At 38.3% G+C, this 19672-nt stretch overlaps 1 protein-coding gene across 19 annotated transcripts in view; it reads right to left on the bottom strand.

Annotated features, from left to right (window-relative positions):
- Nucleotides 1–19672, bottom strand: part of CADPS (calcium dependent secretion activator) — a 403228-nt gene that overhangs the window by 256587 nt on the left and 126969 nt on the right. The window lies entirely within an intron of this gene.

Genomic DNA, 19672 nt, shown 5'->3' with positions numbered 1-19672 from the left:
AATCGGCTAAAGACCTCCTCTGGGACTCATGGGCTCCTGGCACAAGGAAATGCTATATTTCCGCATGGTCGGCCTGGAGCGATTGGTGTGTGGAAAGGGATTCCGATCCCTTTACTGCACCTGTCCCATTGATCCTTAACTACCTATCACACCTGTTCACGTTGGGACGATCATATAGATCCCTCAATGTGTTAAGATTCGCCATATCGGCGGCACACGTCCCGATACAGGGCAGGCCGATAGGCCAAGACCCACTGGTTTGCTGGCTACTGCGGGGTGCCAAATTAACGAGACCCCCAGCACCCAAGTACTCACGCCTCTGGCAGGTGGAGGTGGTGTTGAAATTCCTTAGGGAATGGCCGGACAACCTTTATCTATCACTGAAACAACTCTCAGCGAAGCTAGCCCTCTTATTATGCCTCGTCTCATTTAGACGAGTGGCAGACGTTAGGGCGTTCGATGTGGACGGTTTCTCGCTCACACCAGAAGGGGTTACCTTCACCATATTGAGACGCACAAAATCAGATTCAGCGTCAGTGTCATACCCATACTTTGGAACAGACCCCAAAATATGTGTGGTCAGAACACTAATGAGGTATACCGAAATCACGAGCCCCCTGCGAACTTGTTCAAAGGGTCAACTCCTGATTTCCTATGTAAAACCTCACACACCAGTGTCCACAACAACACTGGCCAGATGGATCCGCTGGCTATTATCTCTAGCGGGCGTTGAACCTTGCTTCGGAGCGCACTCAGTCAGAGGGGCGGCGCCTTCCCAAGCCTCCCTGGCCGACATTATGCGCTGCGCGGATTGGTCGCGAGAGAGTACCTTTAGGATGTTTTACTTCCGGCAAACATCTCATGCTTCCTTCACATTAGTCAACTCGAAGCTTTAAAAATGCAAATATGAAGCCTCCTGTCATGTGGTAAAATTGAAGATTATACTAGCTTTAGTGTACTAATAACCTTAATTTTAGCAATGACAGGAGGCGAATATTTCCCACCCTATTGGATCCCTCCCATAGATTACTCGTGTGGATGGGAATATACCTTAGCGTTCAGGAAGATATGTATATATCTGTTTATACGTTTAAGACTTAGACAGGTACCTTAATCGAATGTTATAGGGTGTATGAGGGAAGTTGTACTGGTAATAGAGTGTATACCTATGTTTTTTAAGTGACAGTAAGTTCAAGTTAGTAGATGGATAAATTGATCTTCAGACAGCCATGGTGAAATCAGATTCTTAAGATAGATTGCATGCGGACAAATTATCATGCCAGAGACCTTTCACCTTTTTTCATTTTATTGCAGTATGAAAATCTTCACAACAAGACAAAGAGCCTCTCTTACTACATCTACATCACGGGATTTCTGGAGTCGGATGTGTTTCTATATTGTTGAACTGTTGACGTTTTCCTACGGTTATATTTACAATTGTTTTGCCATTTCGCTTCAAAGAAAGAGGAAGTGATGTCATAGACAGGGCCTTTTATGGGCATCATAACCTTTTCTTATTGGTTGTATTGTTTCTATGCTGCTGGAGTTTTGAGTAAAGAAAGATATGCAAATATTCGCCTCCTGTCATTACTAAAATTAAGATTATTAGTACACTAAAGCTAGTATAATCTTCCATTTTAAACTATATAACTATTATCCTATGGCACACCACAATTATGTATTTATTTTTGCAGCAGAGAAGTAATAATGTGTTGTTATATCTTATTTATTTTCCCTCTGCCAATGTAGATCTTACACTGTAATGCAAGAAAAATAATCTTCTTATAAGTCTTGTATATAATTCAGCATATTTTAAACCCATCTGGGTTGGAAATGGTACAGCAGAACTACTGAAGTCTAATTATCCAAACAAATGCTATCCAGAGATATGCATTCAAGTATTTCCATTAAATCTTTTATTGGGGTAGATAAGAAATTATTTTACACTAGTCGCAAAGTATAAAATTAAGATGTCAACTGCAGTTTTAAATTGAAAAAACACCAGTTTTACATTTTAAAAACTGATCAATATGCTTCTATGACTGTATGCTAAATGGATTTACAAATAAATGCAACTATGCTTGCTTTCTGTTTTTTGTTTTTATTTATTTTTAATATCACTCCTTTGGTTACAAAACAAAATACAATGCAATAAAAAACTTTAGAAGGATGATACAAATATTCTTTGAATTTTTTCTTTTTTTTCATTGAATCACTAAATTTCTTGTAAGAAACAACTTGGTATTTCTTACATTAAGATATATGAACATCATTGGAATTAACCCCAAAGCCAGAGGGAAGGGGGTGGAAGCTGCATATATATTAATAAAAGACACAACACCTATCATTAGTACTTCTCATTTTATTTATTTATTTTTAACCTATGGCAGCGAGCGCCCACGGACTGTTATGCTAATAAAGAATTAGGAGATAGAGCTAGCTGGACCTAAGTTACTGTTGATGCACCAGACCAGTGTTTTCCAACCTTTTACAGAGAAGTACCCCTGCAGATAAAAAAAGTCCAAGTACCTCCGCCTCCAGAGAATAATTTCTACTGATTTAAATTCCAAATGAAATGTGTAGACACTGATATTTACGTTAATCCCATATTGGAAAAAAAGCCTGATTAAAGGTAGTAAATATGACATGATGCAAATATAGTGTATGTAAGGAGTGTGCGAACTATTAACATATGATACACACATAACAGTATCACACAGAGGACACTGACACACACACTTTTACACACAGAGGACACTGACACACAAACACACACACACACACACACCACAGAGGACACTGACGCACACAGTTACACACACAGAAAACAGTGATGCATACACATTTACACACAGAGGGAAATTACACACATACACTTACACACATTCACTGACAGACACACATTCTCTCACACATACTCACAAAGTATTATTATTATTATTATTATTATTATTATTGTTATTATTACTATTATTATTTAAGTCCACCCAGCCTCTCTACCTTTGGGAGAGCTAGAGCTGATCTTTTCCCTGAGGTCCAAAGGGGATCCTTTACCTGGGGTCAGAAAGGACACCTTCAAGCTACAGCCTCTGCCCAGGTACTGTATTTGGACAGAGTAGGCAACTGCTGTTCTTAATGCACAGCTGCCTTCCTCCTGGGGGGCCCTAAGGTGGTGGATGGCCTGCTCTTTGCGTACCCTCTGCTTTGGATGTGTGTACCTTATTGGATATGCATTGAAAAAACAGGCCCTATGCCTTTTCACTTGACTAATTTTATTGTACACATTCTATATTAAGTCTGGCAATGAAATTTAAAGAATAAGATCAATAATTTGATCAACATCTAATTCACATAGTTAATGTTTAATTACCATGGGTTTATGGGTTAAATAGAGATACAATTATAATTAAATCTCAATAGGTATGCGTAAATGTTAGAGCTGGAAAAAAAATTAAATATTTTTCAACTATGAGATTATAAAACAACATTTTATTATCTGGATGTTATTTCACATTAAGTCAAAGCTTAAAGGTTAAGCCTAAATATAAACATGTATTCCGGACCCTATAGTGTTAAAACCACCATCTAGCCCCCCTGGGCCCCTCATGCCTCCATAAATATAGCAAAATATTTCTGTATTCAAGCCTGAAGCTGTAGATATGCATGCTGTTTGCCTCAGAAAAACAAGTTGTCTGCTGGCATCATCAGAAGTGGTAGCCTGATCCAATCACAATGCTTCTCCATACGATTGGTTGAGACTGACAAAGAGGCAGATCAGGGGCAGAGCCAGCATGACTCAAACACAGCCCTGGCCAATCAGCAACTCCTCATAGAGATGAATTGAATCATTGAATCTCTATGAGGAATGTCCAGTGTCTGCATGCAGAGGGAGGAGACACTGAATGTTTGGATGCATTTTAGGCAGTCATAACCCAAGAAGGATCTCTAACAGCCATCTGAGGAGTGGCCAGTGAAGTTATCACTAGGCTGTAATGTAAACACTGCATTTTCTGTGAAAAGACAGTGTTTACAGCAAAAATCCTGAAGGTAATGATTCTACACACCAGAACAAATCCAATAAGCTGTAGTTGTTTTGGTGACTATAGTGTCCCTTTAATAAGTAAATCGTGCTTTGCTTTTTTCCAATCTATCATAAACAAAAAAAACAACTTTTCTGACCAATCAATTAAATTGATGAAAACATTCGTATGCTATCGTAAAATATCTACATTTTGTGATGTCTTTAACAACTTAGGCTATATAATAAGTTTATGGTCATCTTTTCTTTAAATTTTATTATTTTATTATTTTAATTAGTTCACATAATCCCATTTCAACTCTGTTTGCACATATCCAGCCATCCCACCTTGTTCAATTACAGCTTGCTACTAAGGTGTTAATTGGGATGATTTATTACACCTTTCTTAACACTTAAAAAAGGTTTTACTTATATTTTCTTTGGCAGCATTTTACATAGATGTAAAACAGCAGGGCAGCACACAGAAAAACATAAAATGAAAGTTCACTTACTTATTATGCTTATAAACAAAACACTAACTTTTCATGACATTAAGGGGCACCCTATTTAACATACCCGCTACAGTTCATTGTAGTGGTTATAGTGCTATGAGTCTATGGGCACAATCCCCAGTTTGTTAGTTTTTTTTAAATTTGTCAAATCATTTGAAGTGAGTTAACACATAAACAAAGCTCTCCCCAACACACGTATCTCGACCCCTTTGTAGCGACAATGATAATGCCGAAAGAACACTTTTGCATTATCAGTGTGAATTTGTCCAACCTTGGAAAGGTTGAGTGGCTTCTAGAGGGAGATGGCACGTGCGTATATCATGGCTAGTTGCACTGAGGGTATGAGTATATAGCAGTACATTGTTGTGAAAGATGGCTGTCATGTTTAGGGTGTAGCTTGCACGTTATCAACTGTGTATTTATATCAGCAGCTCCACCACTAGTTATAAATCAAGTGTGAGTCGACCCATGAGATGAGACTAGTGAATAACATAATACATGAACGGTTAAGGTAAAGGCATGTAAGGAACTACAACAATAAACTCTTTAGGAGGTGAAATAATGACATGTTTAAATGCTTGCTACTTTACGATTAGGTAATGTGTAGAGAGCAGTTCATGTGATCAAAGGCATTGTGTGGAGGATCGGCTATAGTGGGACATGCTTGGCTGCTGTTTACTGCTTGTGCTCATCCGATCCCTTCTGGGCACCAGGTGCAGACCCTGGGAGTCCCTGATACCTGGAACAACAAAGGCAAGTCTCTGGCTGAGTGCCGGGTTCGCGGCTTGAGGTGGTGGAAGCTTGTTTTGTCGGGTGGTCGGATCAATCCCGGTGGTACTTCACGTCCGGTGCGGGATTGTGGTGGCTTAAGGTGGAGGCGAGTGCTTGACGTGGGGGAGGCTCTGCATTTCTGTTTATGCCTCCGGTTCCGTCTTCGACGCCTTCTGCGTTGGTGGATTTTAATGGGGACTGCTTCGCTTAGCTGTGGTGGAGCTTGTTGGGGCTGTGGTGGAGCTTGTTGGGGCTTCCTGCTTGTTATTTGCTTCCAAAATTGATTAAAGAGTCTGTCCAGCTTAGACTCAATATCCTGCCATGCTTTGCTGGTACCAGGAGGACACGCGGCCGCCATATTGGGAGAGTCGCAGATGAGTATGTCAGCCTGGGTGGCTGTGCTCTGTGCGTCCATTAGCTCCAGACAGCCTCTCAGGGGTGGACCGGGATAACCCCCACCCGTCCCAGGGGGGGGGGGGGTAACGGAGCTTCTGCCGGGAAGTACCTGCTCCTGGGCATCCCAGGATCGGGAGATCGGCCGCCTCTCCCGCCCGGCGAGCACTAGGCCACACTTGCCACGCGGAGGTAATTAAGACTCTGTCGAGTTGCTGAAAGCTATTAAGCATGTCGGGTCGGTCAGGTAGGAGCAACATTGCTGGGTCATCCCATTCTGGGGTGAAATTTGCTTGTTGATAGCTGCTTAAAGTGAAATATTGAGGGAACTTACACGAAGTGCGTCTTTCCTCCATGACAGCTAGGCCCCGCCCCCCGGAAGCTGCATTCTTAGTGAGAGGAGGGACAGTGTAGCTGCTGCTGATTTAATAGGGAAATCGATAGCTAGGCTAGTGTATTCAGTGTCCACTACAGTCCTGAAGGACTCATCTGATCTCTGCTGTAAGGACAGCACCCCAAAAAGCCCTTTTTAGGGCTAGAACATCAGTCTGCTTTTTTTTTCCCTGTGTAATCTAATTGCAGTTGCCTGCCTGCCAGCGTGTGTGTCAGGCTCACAGCGTATACTGTGCCAACTTGCCCAGTGCCACCTCTCATATCTGGTGTCACAATAGCTTGCATTTAAAAAAAATAACTTTTTTGACTGTAATATAATAGCAGTCAGTTTCCTTCACACGTGTGCGTTTCAGGGCCTGCCAGGGCACAGTGTCACACCAGTGCAACTCATATCTGTAACAGTAGTGCATGTTTAAAAAAATAAATAAAATACAGGGGGCTTGTTGTCACCTTTCGGGGACCCTTGGTGTTGTACGTGGCTGGGTGGAGGAAGAGACCTTCAATGACATCAGTGAGAACAAGGAAAGGAACATGGCTAGCTTGGTATCCAACCTTGTGCAAATGGGGAGTTTGCGGTTGTGCAAATGGGCTGTTTGCGGTTGTTTGCGGTGCGTTAAACAGGGAGTTTGGTCTGTCACTGTGAAGCGGGCGTAACCCTTACACTACCTGATCGATACAACATCATACCTGATGTTTTAAAGCACGTTATTCCAAACAATTTAGGAATGTTAGGTGATTTATGCCCTTTATGGATTAAATCCAGACTCTGCATCAACTATGTAATTTTCCATGGGAGTTTTGCCATGGATCCCCCTTCGGCATGCCACAGTCCAGGTGTTAGTCCCCTTGAAACAACTTTTCCATCACTATTGTGGCCAGAAAGAGTCCCTGTGGATTTAAAAATTCGCCTGCCTATTGAAGTCTATGGCGGTTCGCCCGGTTCGCCCGTTTTTGCAAACATTTGCGGAAGTTCACGTTCGCCGTTCGCGAATAGAAAATTTTATGTCCGCGACATCTTTACTTACAATACAATATTTCTTCTCACTAAATGTAGGGGGAGGTATGTAGTACTAGCTATCATCAAGATAATGACAGAAATAACCAACAAAGAAGAGTTGAAGAGGGTGAGTTGCAAGCCATGCTCTGCACTGGTCAATGTGCAAAACCTTGTGTTTATGGCTTATGGCTGATGGCTTGCGGTCTTAATAATCCTTTAGCCATATTATCTGTTGCTGGCCAAGGTGCCAGACTATGATGATAATGACTATGACAGATCTGCCAAGGCATATGGTAATGTTTTACAGCACACAATTTAAAGTCAATCCTCCCCGTCACCCAATAGATCAATTCTATCACCTTCTTTTGGGAGAATTGGGGCACAAGCATACAATGAATGCTGCCCATGTTATATGTCTGTTACATGATGAGATTCAGGGCACTTACGCCTAGTTCAGTGTAGTTGGCATGACATAAAGTCTGAGTCTCTGCCCCCAATACTATGGATAAATGGCTCTATTCACGATAGAACACATTTTATATTTTACCTGTCTATATGGACTTTGAGCTTTGAACTATCTTTTACTATTTTTAATATTATTATTATCATTTATATAGCATCAACATATTCTGCAGCACTTTACAATTATAGAATTGCGATATTTTACAAGTAATTGACATACAGTATATAAACAAAGACAAGAAGTGAATAAGGCCCTGCTTGGACAACATGAACAAGATTGCAATCTAGACCTACTCAGCAACTTTATTTTTTGCTGTTTACACAGTATTTGTACCTTATATCACTATGTCACATAGGAAGTTAGAAAAAAAAATTAGATAAATATAACTTGCTCAACTATCTTGGCACAATATGAGTACATAAAATGAAGCATTTGCTGAGACATCTGATTCCCTCAGTATTCTTGCTTCACATTTGCAAAAGCCCAGCACACACGATGTACCAGAACTCTAGAATGGCATACTGCTGCCCTGCAATAGTGCCCTCCCAACAGCTGTAGCATATGCCAGACTGATTTGATGCCTACATCAGTGTTCATAGGTCCATTGCGGAGATTGTTTACCCAGGTCTCGCTGCAAAACTCGCGAAACGTCCCAAATATGACTCAGGTGTAAACTATTGTACGCATGCTTGCATTACCTTTACAGTAGTTTAATTTATGCCTTTATGAGTATTTTTATTTTACTTTTACCATTTTTTTATTGAGTGCATTAAAATTGGAGCCATCTGCAGCCTGGAGTGTCCCTTGCAAATTTGATCAATAACAGGCAAGAGTACTAATACACATAGTTTACTACTAAGATATTTAGTTATTATATAAGTTGGTTAAGTGGTGGATAATTAAAAGGTAAATTGCAATGAGTTACAAAGTAATTTGGATTGAAAAAAAACATAAGGTCCATCAAGTTCAACCTTGAAAAGGTGGGTTATTGGTTGCCAATTCCTTGTTTAGTGAAGAAAAATAACTGGATTAAATTCATATGGTACTGCAAGGTTTAACAAGGTTTAACAGTATATTACTCCACATAAGTGACAATAATACATGCATATAAAATCTTTGTCACCATCTGTTGAAATGTGTTGCAAACAATTCTGCAATGTTATTTATAGGATATGAAAGTCTATGTTCTGTTAATGGAAAATGACATGTATCTGTCATTAAACTCAGACACATGAAACTTATTATTTTGTTCAGTGCTATGTTTCAGGAGCTCTCATTTTAACACAAAACGAATCTTTAATGTATATATGTAAAACCTATCCCAGAAAATAGCATTACAATTTTATGTTATGCTACGTAAATGTATTGTATACGAGATGCTATTATAGAATGCTACCAGTTACAGTAAAGATCTCAACTGTCCCCAAGTGGATTCATTATCTCAATGATAACAAATGAACTAGTAAAATGGAAATAACAGAATGACATGGTTTTATCACGGTAGAGCATCTTGATAAGGCAAGTGGTATACTATTTGGGGTTCATGAACAATAAGCAACACCATAAGTCTGTGTGTAGTGTTCAGAGTTTCTGTTTCCACAAAAAATTACTTTGATAATCTGAAATCCTGCTATTACAAATGTTTCTAATTACTCCTAAATAAATGCTGGGCTAATGCACCCATGACTTGCCTAAACTGAACATGAGACCAGTATATATATGGATATATATAATATATACTATAACGGAGGTAGGCATCCTGTAGTTGTGGACTACATCTCCCATGATGCTCTTACAGACATTATTCTGGCAAAGCATCATGGGAGATGTAATTCAAACCATCTAGAGTGCCGATGGATGCCTACCCCTGTACTATACTATGGTCTTGAGAAAAGTCTATCTGTAGGACTGAAATGTTGATGATGGCTTCATATGCAATATAAGCTTCTACACAATGTATTAAGTCAAGTGAGTGCATCCCTAAATTGTTGTATATGGTTTTTGGTCGGATTAAGCACCGTGGCACTTATTATTTCTGAATTGATAGGTGCAAAATCTCTGGATATATACACACACGCACATTTCTATATTTCTAGCACACAACAGTCAGATGGATGGAAATTTGATTAACAAATATCTATGCTGTAAAAAAAGGAAAGAGACAGATTAACCTAAGTGTGACCCAGTATGAATATCACAGATTGAAATGGTAATGTTAATTATAATGTCCAGAAGCTGTAATTCTCATTGAAGTGGAGCTGAAAAGTGATCAAAGTTAGGTTCATGGAGCGATTTGCTTCTACAGTAGGGAGACATCACAGACAGAAAGAAGCCTGTTCAGGCACTGCGAGTGTCTGTAAAACAATCAGCCATTTTTGTACAAAAAAAAAACTTCAGATCCTGCATTTTTATATTCTAGAAATAGCTCTTCCGACAAAAGAGTTAAATTGCTGTGAATTAAAAACCGAGTATGAAAATTTAGACAAAAATGTATGAGTAGAAAAATTCACCAACTAAGTCACATAGTCACAGCTTGGCTGTATTTGCCTAAATTTAGACCGACATTGACTAAATTTGAAAGCTGGATTTAATACTTTCATTTTTTTTATATTTTTTTGCATATCTGGCCTTTTGGCCTACTGAGCGTTCTATTTTTAATGGACTGACAGCAGAAACAGCTGGATTATGTACACTGCAATTAATCTGTCACAGCGCGGGGAAACAACCGCTTGATTTCCATAAGCATTTCTTTGGGAATATCTGAAGACTTCTGAATTTTGCCAGCATGATTACTTTATAAAATTCAATGACTATTTATGTCTTTGATGAAAAAAAAATAAATAATGCAATGGGATGTAGCGCATTTCTAAAAATAGGTACTATAGGCATAGTTAATTTTTATATATATATATATTATATATTCTTTTTTTTTTGTATATAAACTCAGTTTCATGCTATTAGTTTACCAGTCACTATTCTATGAAACCATGTTTTGCTGCAATTTGTGTTTCTTTATAACGGTTCCGCGTCCCTAACCTACTGTCTATAGAGAAAGTTCCATAGACAGATAGAGTGAGTGTCATAAAATAGGCCATTGTGGCCCACGTGACAATATTTTTACAGACCTTGGCATATGGGCAACATTAGTTGCCTGGCTGGATGACAATTTTATTTACTGGATGGCAATTGTTTTCTATGTGCTTCTCTTGACCTATTGGATTAATTAAATTTTTTTTTTTACATAACCTCTTCAATACCAAACATGTCCTATTCACAAGCTCAGTCCACTTGACCAATGGGGACCAGCCTCACAGCTGACATAATTGTCATAATGTGTGGGGAAACTGGACAACTATTAGTTATCGTTTTGATTGGGAATCTTTTTTATTCATTTAATAATGTTGCTCTATGATGCTTGGATGTGATAATCGATGGAAACACTAGCTTTACACTTTTAAAATATGCTATGGCATGTTTTGTGACTTGCAAATACGTATTTCTGTGATGTGCTGTTGCAACATTGTACTAACTTTATGGCAGGTACAATGCCTTGGATATAGTATATTTTTTGTATGTGATGTGGTGTATGTTATTTTCTTAGATGTCAAATGTATGTTTAAATTTCTAATACAGGGAGTGCAGAATTATTAGGCAAGTTGTATTTTTGAGGATTAATTTTATTATTGAACAACAACCATGTTCTCAATGAACCCTAAAAACTCATTAATATCAAAGCTGAATATTTTTGGAAGTAGTTTTTAGTTTGTTTTTAGTTATAGCTATTTTAGGGGGATATCTGTGTGTGCAGGTGACTATTACTGTGCATAATTATTAGGCAACTTAACAAAAAACAAATATATACCCATTTCAATTATTTATTTTTACCAGTGAAACCAATATAACATCTCAACATTCACAAATATACATTTCTGACATTCAAAAACATAACAAAAACAAATCAGTGACCAATATAGCCACCTTTCTTTGCAAGGACACTCAAAAGCCTGCCATCCATGGATTCTGTCAGTGTTTTGATCTGTTCACCATCAACATTGCATGCAGCAGCAACCACAGCATCCCAGACACTGTTCAGAGAGGTGTACTGTTTTCCCTCCTTGTAAATCTCACATTTGATGATGGACCACAGGTTCTCAATGGGGTTCAGATCAGGTGAACAAGGAGGCCATGTCATTAGATTTTCTTATTTTATACCCTTTCTTGCCAGCCACGCTGTGGAGTACTTGGATGCGTGTGATGGAGCATTGTCCTGCATGAAAATCATGTTTTTCTTGAAGGATGCAGACTTCTTCCTGTACCACTGCTTGAAGAAGGTGTCTTCCAGAAACTGGGAGTTGAGCTTGACTCCATCCTCAACCCGAAAAGGCCCCACAAGCTCATCTTTGATGATACCAGCCCAAACCAGTACTCCACCTCCACCTTGCTGGCGTCTGAATCGGACTGGAGCTCTCTGCCCTTTACCAATCCATCCATCTGGCCCATCAAGACTCACTCTCATTTCATCAGTCCATAAAACCTTAGAAAAATCAGTCTTGAGATATTTCTTGGCCCAGTCTTGACGTTTTAGCTTGTGTGTCTTGTTCAGTGGTGGTCGTCTTTCAGCCTTTCTTACCTTGGCCATGTCTCTGAGTATTGCACACCTTGTGCTTTCGGGCACTCCAGTGATGTTGCAGCTCTGAAATATGGCCAAACTGGTGGCAAGTGGCATCTTGGCAGCTGCACGCTTGACTTTTCTCAGTTCATGGGCAGTTATTTTGCGCCTTGGTTTCTCCACACGCTTCTTGCGACCCTGTTGACTATTTTGAATGAAACGCTTGATTGTTCGATGATCACGCTTCAGAAGCTTTGCAATTTTAAGAGTGCTGCATCCCTCTGCAAGATATCTCACTATTTTTAACTTTTCTGAGCCTGTCAAGTCCTTCTTTTGACCCATTTTGCCAAAGGAAAGGAGGTTGCCTAATAATTATGCACACCTGATATAGGGTGTTGATGTCATTAGACCACACCCCTTCTCATTACAGAGATGCACATCACCTAATATGCTTAATTGGTAGTAGGCTTTCGAGCCTATACAGCTTGGAGTAAGACAACATGCATAAAGAGGATGATGTGGTCAAAATACTCATTTGCCTAATAATTCTGCACGCAGTGTAAAGCTTTATAGCTTGGCATTACTTTTTTGGGTTACCCTGATATTCTTTGCTGCTGTGTCTAGCATTTTTCTTAATGATATAAGTATTTCATGTGTTGTTACCACTGGGTTTTTTGTCTTCTCTGTATTTATGCTTTTCCATTCTTTATTTGATTTTTTTATATTCCTTACTATTACTTACTATTTCCTTTTGCTCACACATGTTGTCGGAGCATGATATTTGGGAATTTTTTTACATTTTGTATGTATCTATTTTTCAGCATTTTTGGTATCAGAGTTTCTAAAGGGTAAGTATTATGCAGTTCTAATGCAATATTTGTAGGGGTTTCTAGATGAGGATCTTTTGATTACCCTTGGTGCAGGAGGCACCTTGTGCCACTCACGGCTGGCGTGCTATGTGCCAATAAGATTTCTGATATATTTTCTATATACCACTTCAGTGTTGCACATTGACCTTGAGATCCAGGATGTGATGATGTCACGCCCACTTCCATTTTGAATTATGCTGTGATGGCCATCAGCTGTGTAATGGGTACATATTACAGGATGTGGAGGTGAGTTTTTTAAGCCGTCTCTTAAAAAAGGCACATAACTGGTGCCGAAACATTGGGGTTGTAATTTCACGTGTCCAGCTCTTATAGACTTCATGTAAGTTTTTTCTTATGTTTATCGGGACTGATTATTGTATTTAGCAATAGTCACTTTCTTTTATATTATTTGTGCATCGTGGTATTGGTTATTGTTTACCAGTGCATTGTTTCTTTATATAATATAGATTGCCTTTTGTATATTAATATTTAGTATGTTGTGCATCTTTTTGCTCATATAGAAACTGGACAACTAAACAGCACATTGTCAGCTCGTCACGTGGTTATTATACACACACACAGTCAACTACCGGAGATACACACAGTCACCCCCACACAGGGGGCTAGAAGATTCAGTATAGATCAGGCTTATAGACTGTCTGCTGTACCTCCACCTCATGGGATGTTATTCTCCACGAGAGAATTCCCAGAACAAGGGACAACTTTTGGCGGCATTGCAGGACTCTCAGCTGTTTTTCTATCAAGACTTAACCCTTACAGTGGCGGGCTCAACATTCCAGCTGCATTCAGCAGGTATCGGCTACAGATGGAGGCACCAAGATCACTGCTGAATACCCACCAGGGTACAGTACATAGACCTGACTCTGCATCGAAGGCCTCAACACTCCTGATGACACTGGGCCTTTCTGTACAATCCTCCAGCGGTAACCACCTACCCTCACCTCATGCCTGGTATCCTGTTACCGTTAAGCCCTTTGTCCTGGAGGGCATACTCCTTTGACTACCTGACTACACCTGTTATTATTACTGCTACTTTCAACTGCACAATTTAATGTTCAGTGGTATGTTTCTGGTTTTGTCCTCTCTCTCTCTCTGGCAATTGTCTCTAGGTTCTTATCCACACTTATCCACCTAACTCACAATATAGCACACTTATCTTGTGTTCATGAGCCTCAGAGGGAGCTGAAGTGGGCGGTTCGGGCTGGTTCTTCATTGTATTCTTGACAGCCCATTGAGCTGGGTTTATGTCTCACCATCTCATCCTCTCATTCGTTACTTAAGGAATCATCCCATGTTACTTGCGATATTTACAATATCTGTCCCGAGTCTCACATGAACACATGGTGATGCTAGCATGTCAATGTTTTCTGTCTCTGGTAACTAATTTTTAATTATTGTTTTCTTTTCAAAAACAAAAAAGGTTCTGATAACAAGGCATGTTCAACACTAATAAAATGGCATTGTCCACTTGAACTGTTATGTCACTGTGATGTAAATGTTATTATATACCACCAGCATTACAGAAATAGAACATGTCAAAGAAAATTCCCTATCTATGCATACTGAAACAAATTATAAATTAACAAAATACACTCCGGAACACATAAAAAACATAGTCTCTGGTAGTCTGGCAAATTGTTTGGTAGTGAATGGGGTTAATAAATACCACTGTTTTAACTGCATGATAACGAATTCAATCAATACACATTTGCCCTAGATTCTAAAAGTAAGTTGGTTGGCTTTGCTCTGTGTATATATGATTGCTTTTTATTTCTACTCGACAAATATTTAACATATACTGACACAAACCTCCCTTCCCACAACGATCTTACAGTTTTCTTTCTCTTTTTTTTACAGGCTTAATTAATTAGATTTTATGATTCCAAGTCTATTTATTCATTACATAGCTGACATATAATCTGTTTTAGTCTATTCTATCTCAATAATATTAATGTCCCAAGATGTTTTATTCTAAGTAGAACTGGGCAGGAAATGAACAGTATATTAACTAAGATCAATATGTCTCCTTATCAGCTGCAAATGATTTTCAGGTTCGGTCAGGATATGTTTGAAAGCCGAAATATGTTACTGTTATAGCTGTTCTAAATGAGGAGTTGCTTAAATGATATGTCTGGAACAGTTACGGTGCTATTATCAACTGTATATATTTAAAAATTAGCATTTTTATAAAAGGCACCTGCCATCCAAAGCGATTCGGGATAAATGTCTAGAGCAGAAAATTACACATTTATACTTTTTTTATATATAGCAAAATGCATGCATTCATACAGATAAAAAGTTTGAATACTAAAAACTGAACCATGGTGAAGAAAAAACAACATTTGCTAAATTAAATCCATAGGCTATGTAGGAAAAAATATCTAACTCAGAATTATATCCATCTTGAATTTTTGTATCTAAATTTTGCAATTAAAGAGATACCACATACCACTATACTATTTAGGTTATTACAGGCTAATATAGGATACTCTACACCAGTGGTTCCCAACCCAGTCCTCAAGCACCTCCTAACAGTCCAGGATTTAGGGATTACCCAGTTGTGTCTAAGGGGTTTATAGAAAAGAAAAAAAAAAACCTTTAGACACAATAGGGTAATCCCTAAATCCTGGACTAGAAGGGGGTACTTGAGGACTGGGTTGGGAACCCCTGTTTTACGGTATAATCAAATGCTTTCAGAACAAAGCTTAAGAGATGTTAGCAGGCAAAAACATCTACATATCAGTAAATTTACTGGCAAAAATTAAGATAATTTATTTACTGGATTTACCAGTCTCTGGTCAAGATCCAGTAGAAATCCTGTATACATTGAATGTTCGGTAAATATGCATTTTTTTTTTTACTTTTTAAAAAAATATATATCGGTGCTCATTTGTGTACAATGTTCAGAATGACAATGGCTGCTTTTTAGGTATTTGAGCCAATTGTTTTCTGTTCTGAGATGTCTTTTTTTTTCCGTGTTTGCATTACTATGAGAAATTCGAACGTGCTGTGAAGTTATACTTTTCATTAGATTGTTATGTTTAAGAATATAAATAAAATATTTGTGGATTCCACTTGCAATAAGAACAAACAACTACCATAATGCAATGTTTTTCATTTAAAAAAGTACAATACATTTAGGAATGTATGACTGTCTGTTATTATTTAAACTGGACCACAGCAACCCGCTAGTACTCAGACATGAGTTAAAAGCCTATCAACAAAATTCCTCATAACTTGCGATAATGATTTTAGTCATGTTTTGATTTTTGGGGATTAATTAACATTGGAAGAGTACCATACCGCACCTTGATTTAGAGTTTCTGGGAGGTCAGGGAAAAATGTATTTGGCTAAATCTATTTTAATAAGGTACACCAGTAAATGGAAAGTTATTTCTACTCAATGTATTTATGGAGATAGTGTAAATATATGGGACCTGTAACTAAGTTAAAGCCATTTTATGTGAGTAAAACTCTTGCTTCTCACAAAATGTAAGAAGCAAGAATGTTTTTCAGGACAAAAATGTATGAATTTTTAATATTGGAATGTTACTTTAGAGGGGCTCTGTCAGCCCCTCATATCTTCATGAAATATTAAGGTTGACTATCAGAATTTCACTGACATTCCAACTCAGGTAAAAGAAATACTGAGACCAAGTAGGCAGCACTTTGTCTCAGTATTTTTCCTCCTCTTGAGCTACCATTGAAGGCTGTAGGGAAGAAAATCTCTTTCTATGGAGGATCCCGTGGTTCCTCCATACACAATGTTGCAAGCTTGAGCATGTGCGAGAGTACAGCATTGCTCTAGGTGAAGAGCAAGGAGCTGAAGAGGACCCGCAAGGGACAGGTGCAGATAAGTAAATCCTCCCTTCTTCTGCCCAGCATGGTTACTGGACCCCCAGCAGTGACAGAGCTGCTTTAAAGGGACACTCCAGGCACCAAAACAACTTTATCTAAATTAAGTTGTTTTGGTGCCTAGAGTGTCCCTTTAAGCATCTATGGAACCATTCCTACAAAGTTTTTTGATGACTTTGTTATTGTTTGGAAATAAACTTTTCTGGAGATTCCAGGAGATTATTCTATGCCAAACTGAAAGCTTGAAACTGGGACAGTATCTACAAATTATCTTTTTTCCTGGCAGCGAAATGTTATCTACTTATTTAACATTTTTGCAAAAGCAACATAAAACAGAGTTCTGTTTAACTATTTTGTTAAAAGTGAACGGAATGAGATAAAACAAAATGCTGAAAATTTAATGATGAGTTGGCTTTGCCAGCTAGTGCTAATGCAGATCCATATAAAACAAGATGCAGCAAACAAATAAGAAACAAAGCCTCTTCATCATTATCTATAATTTACTAATACTGTAGAGTTGTATATGTTTTATTTATGCAGTGGTGGACCAGTCATGCAAATTGTTGGCACAATGAAAGAGAATAGGAAATAAACAAATGTTAATAAATGTATCTAAAAATGTCCAGCACCAAATAGTTTTGTTTCCATAACTATACTCCTGGCATTAGCGGGCATATAAAATACTGCGACTGACAGCGATTGGGATTGTGAGTTTTTGTAATCTCACGATGCATAAGCAGGTCCTGCATACATATCTAAAATGTTGCAAGACACAATTTGTTCTATATATATATATATATATCATATAATTTAATTTTTATCTAAAGATTATAGCAGCTATTAATATGCCAAAATGTTGAATCTCCAACCAGGCATTTACAATTTAAAGAGAAATAATGTAAAATGTAAATATATACCTTATATGGTCATCATATAACATTTGCACAGTTATACAATTTACCTTACAGTTTTAAAGTTACATAAGCACTCAGTTAAACACACAATACAAACCATGGGCAGTTTGTTAAGTACACCTTCTTATTCAGCCAAAATACTGCAGCATTGAAGAGGAGATGCAAGCTTCTCTATCTAACATACATACATGGTCTATACCAGGGCTGTCCAACCTGCGGCCCCCCAGATGTTGCTGACCTACAACTCCCATGATTCCCTGGCTATTTTTTTAATTGAAAGAATCATGGGAGTTGTAGTTCAGCAACATCTGGGGGGCCGCAGGTTGGACAGCCCTGGTCTATACGTGCATACATGGTCTGACTGGCTAACCTTCCTCCGAGCGGTAGACTTCCCTATATTCATTATTATTTGCATACAATCGTACTGTTGACTAATTATATCATTTGCTAGATTGGTGGAGCTTGGTCTCTTTCCCAGTGTTCATTTTACCTTTCATTATAGTTGGACATTTATTTTTATTGTTCTTTTATTGGTACAAGTATCTCATAGTACAGTACGATACGTAACTCCTGTCAGTGCACCTAAAGCACTTATTACCAATCTATTATTTTATTTTGTATCGTACCCTTCTCAATGAGCTCATTGTGAACGTATTCTCATTTCTGTACTGTTTTGGATTTCAATAAATGGAAGTTTGATGAAAAAAATAATAATGTGATATATCAATACAGAAAACACAGACACAAATCTGGGAGATGCTGTGGTGTGATTGATAGTGTCATAGTTAATGTCTATGAATATGTCTTAATAACTCTGTCTCTCTACTTCTCTCTCGCTCTCTCTATGCATACACAATCACCAATAGATATGCATGAATACGATGGAACAAATGTGCAGTTCTAGACAGACTATGATTTAGACAGCACGGATTGATAGGACCAAATTAGTTGTCTATGTACAAATATGGATGAAAGTCAAAGCAGCCCTTAATGATGTACTCATCGTACTAAAACCTTAGGGTAATCTGTTGCTTTTGTTCGGCTTAATGCTAACATCTGGAGTTGAATTTCCTTCTTTAATGCAGAAAAATAAACAAAACAGTTGTATGTGGATCTGCTCAGAATAATTGCCAAATGCAATCAGAACAGTTCCAGCAGAGCAGCGAGATTTTCCAAGATTTTAATGTAGAGTTGTACTCTAAGTCTGTTTACTAAAGAAGCTATTGATTCTTAGTGGTGGGTTCATGAACTGTTACATACACAGAATTCTCAGGGGAGAGAAGGAAGGTATAGCAGCAAACTCTGCAAAAATCTCTGCACTGCATATGTATATATATATAGTTACATATAGACATAAGGACAGAAATCGGTAGCAGATTGGCAACAGAAATTAGGGCTGTGGTTTCTTTTCTTTTTTCTACCTTCCAACCCACAACTAGCCTTCGATTTAAGGGCAATCCCTTATTTTATGCCATCTTTTCAATGAATCATAGACACAATACAGACGAGGTTTTGTAAATAGAAATACACCTCTAAGTGCCACCCGTAGCAAATTGTAGAAAACCCTCTGCTGCTTCTGAAGAAACCAGAAAATAGTTCTCCCAAACAGAATAAGTAGAAGAGATTAGGCCTATTTTATATTCATGTACACTCTCCCACAAAACAAACAAACAAGCAAGCAAACAAACAAACTAAATCCCTAAAACATATAGAATAGGGTTTTCTATTTTCTGTTTGTATCATATCTGACCCTGATATATAATGTATATCATCAAGTCATCCATGATGCAGTGGTCAAAGGACAATGAGGATGCATGTGCACCTTTGGTGTCATAGAAGAAACACCTGTGTGTGCTT

Source organism: Pelobates fuscus, chromosome 7, assembly GCF_036172605.1.
Source record: "Pelobates fuscus isolate aPelFus1 chromosome 7, aPelFus1.pri, whole genome shotgun sequence".
Taxonomy (NCBI): Eukaryota; Metazoa; Chordata; class Amphibia; order Anura; family Pelobatidae; genus Pelobates; species Pelobates fuscus.
This window is presented reverse-complemented; position numbering and strand designations above follow the sequence as displayed.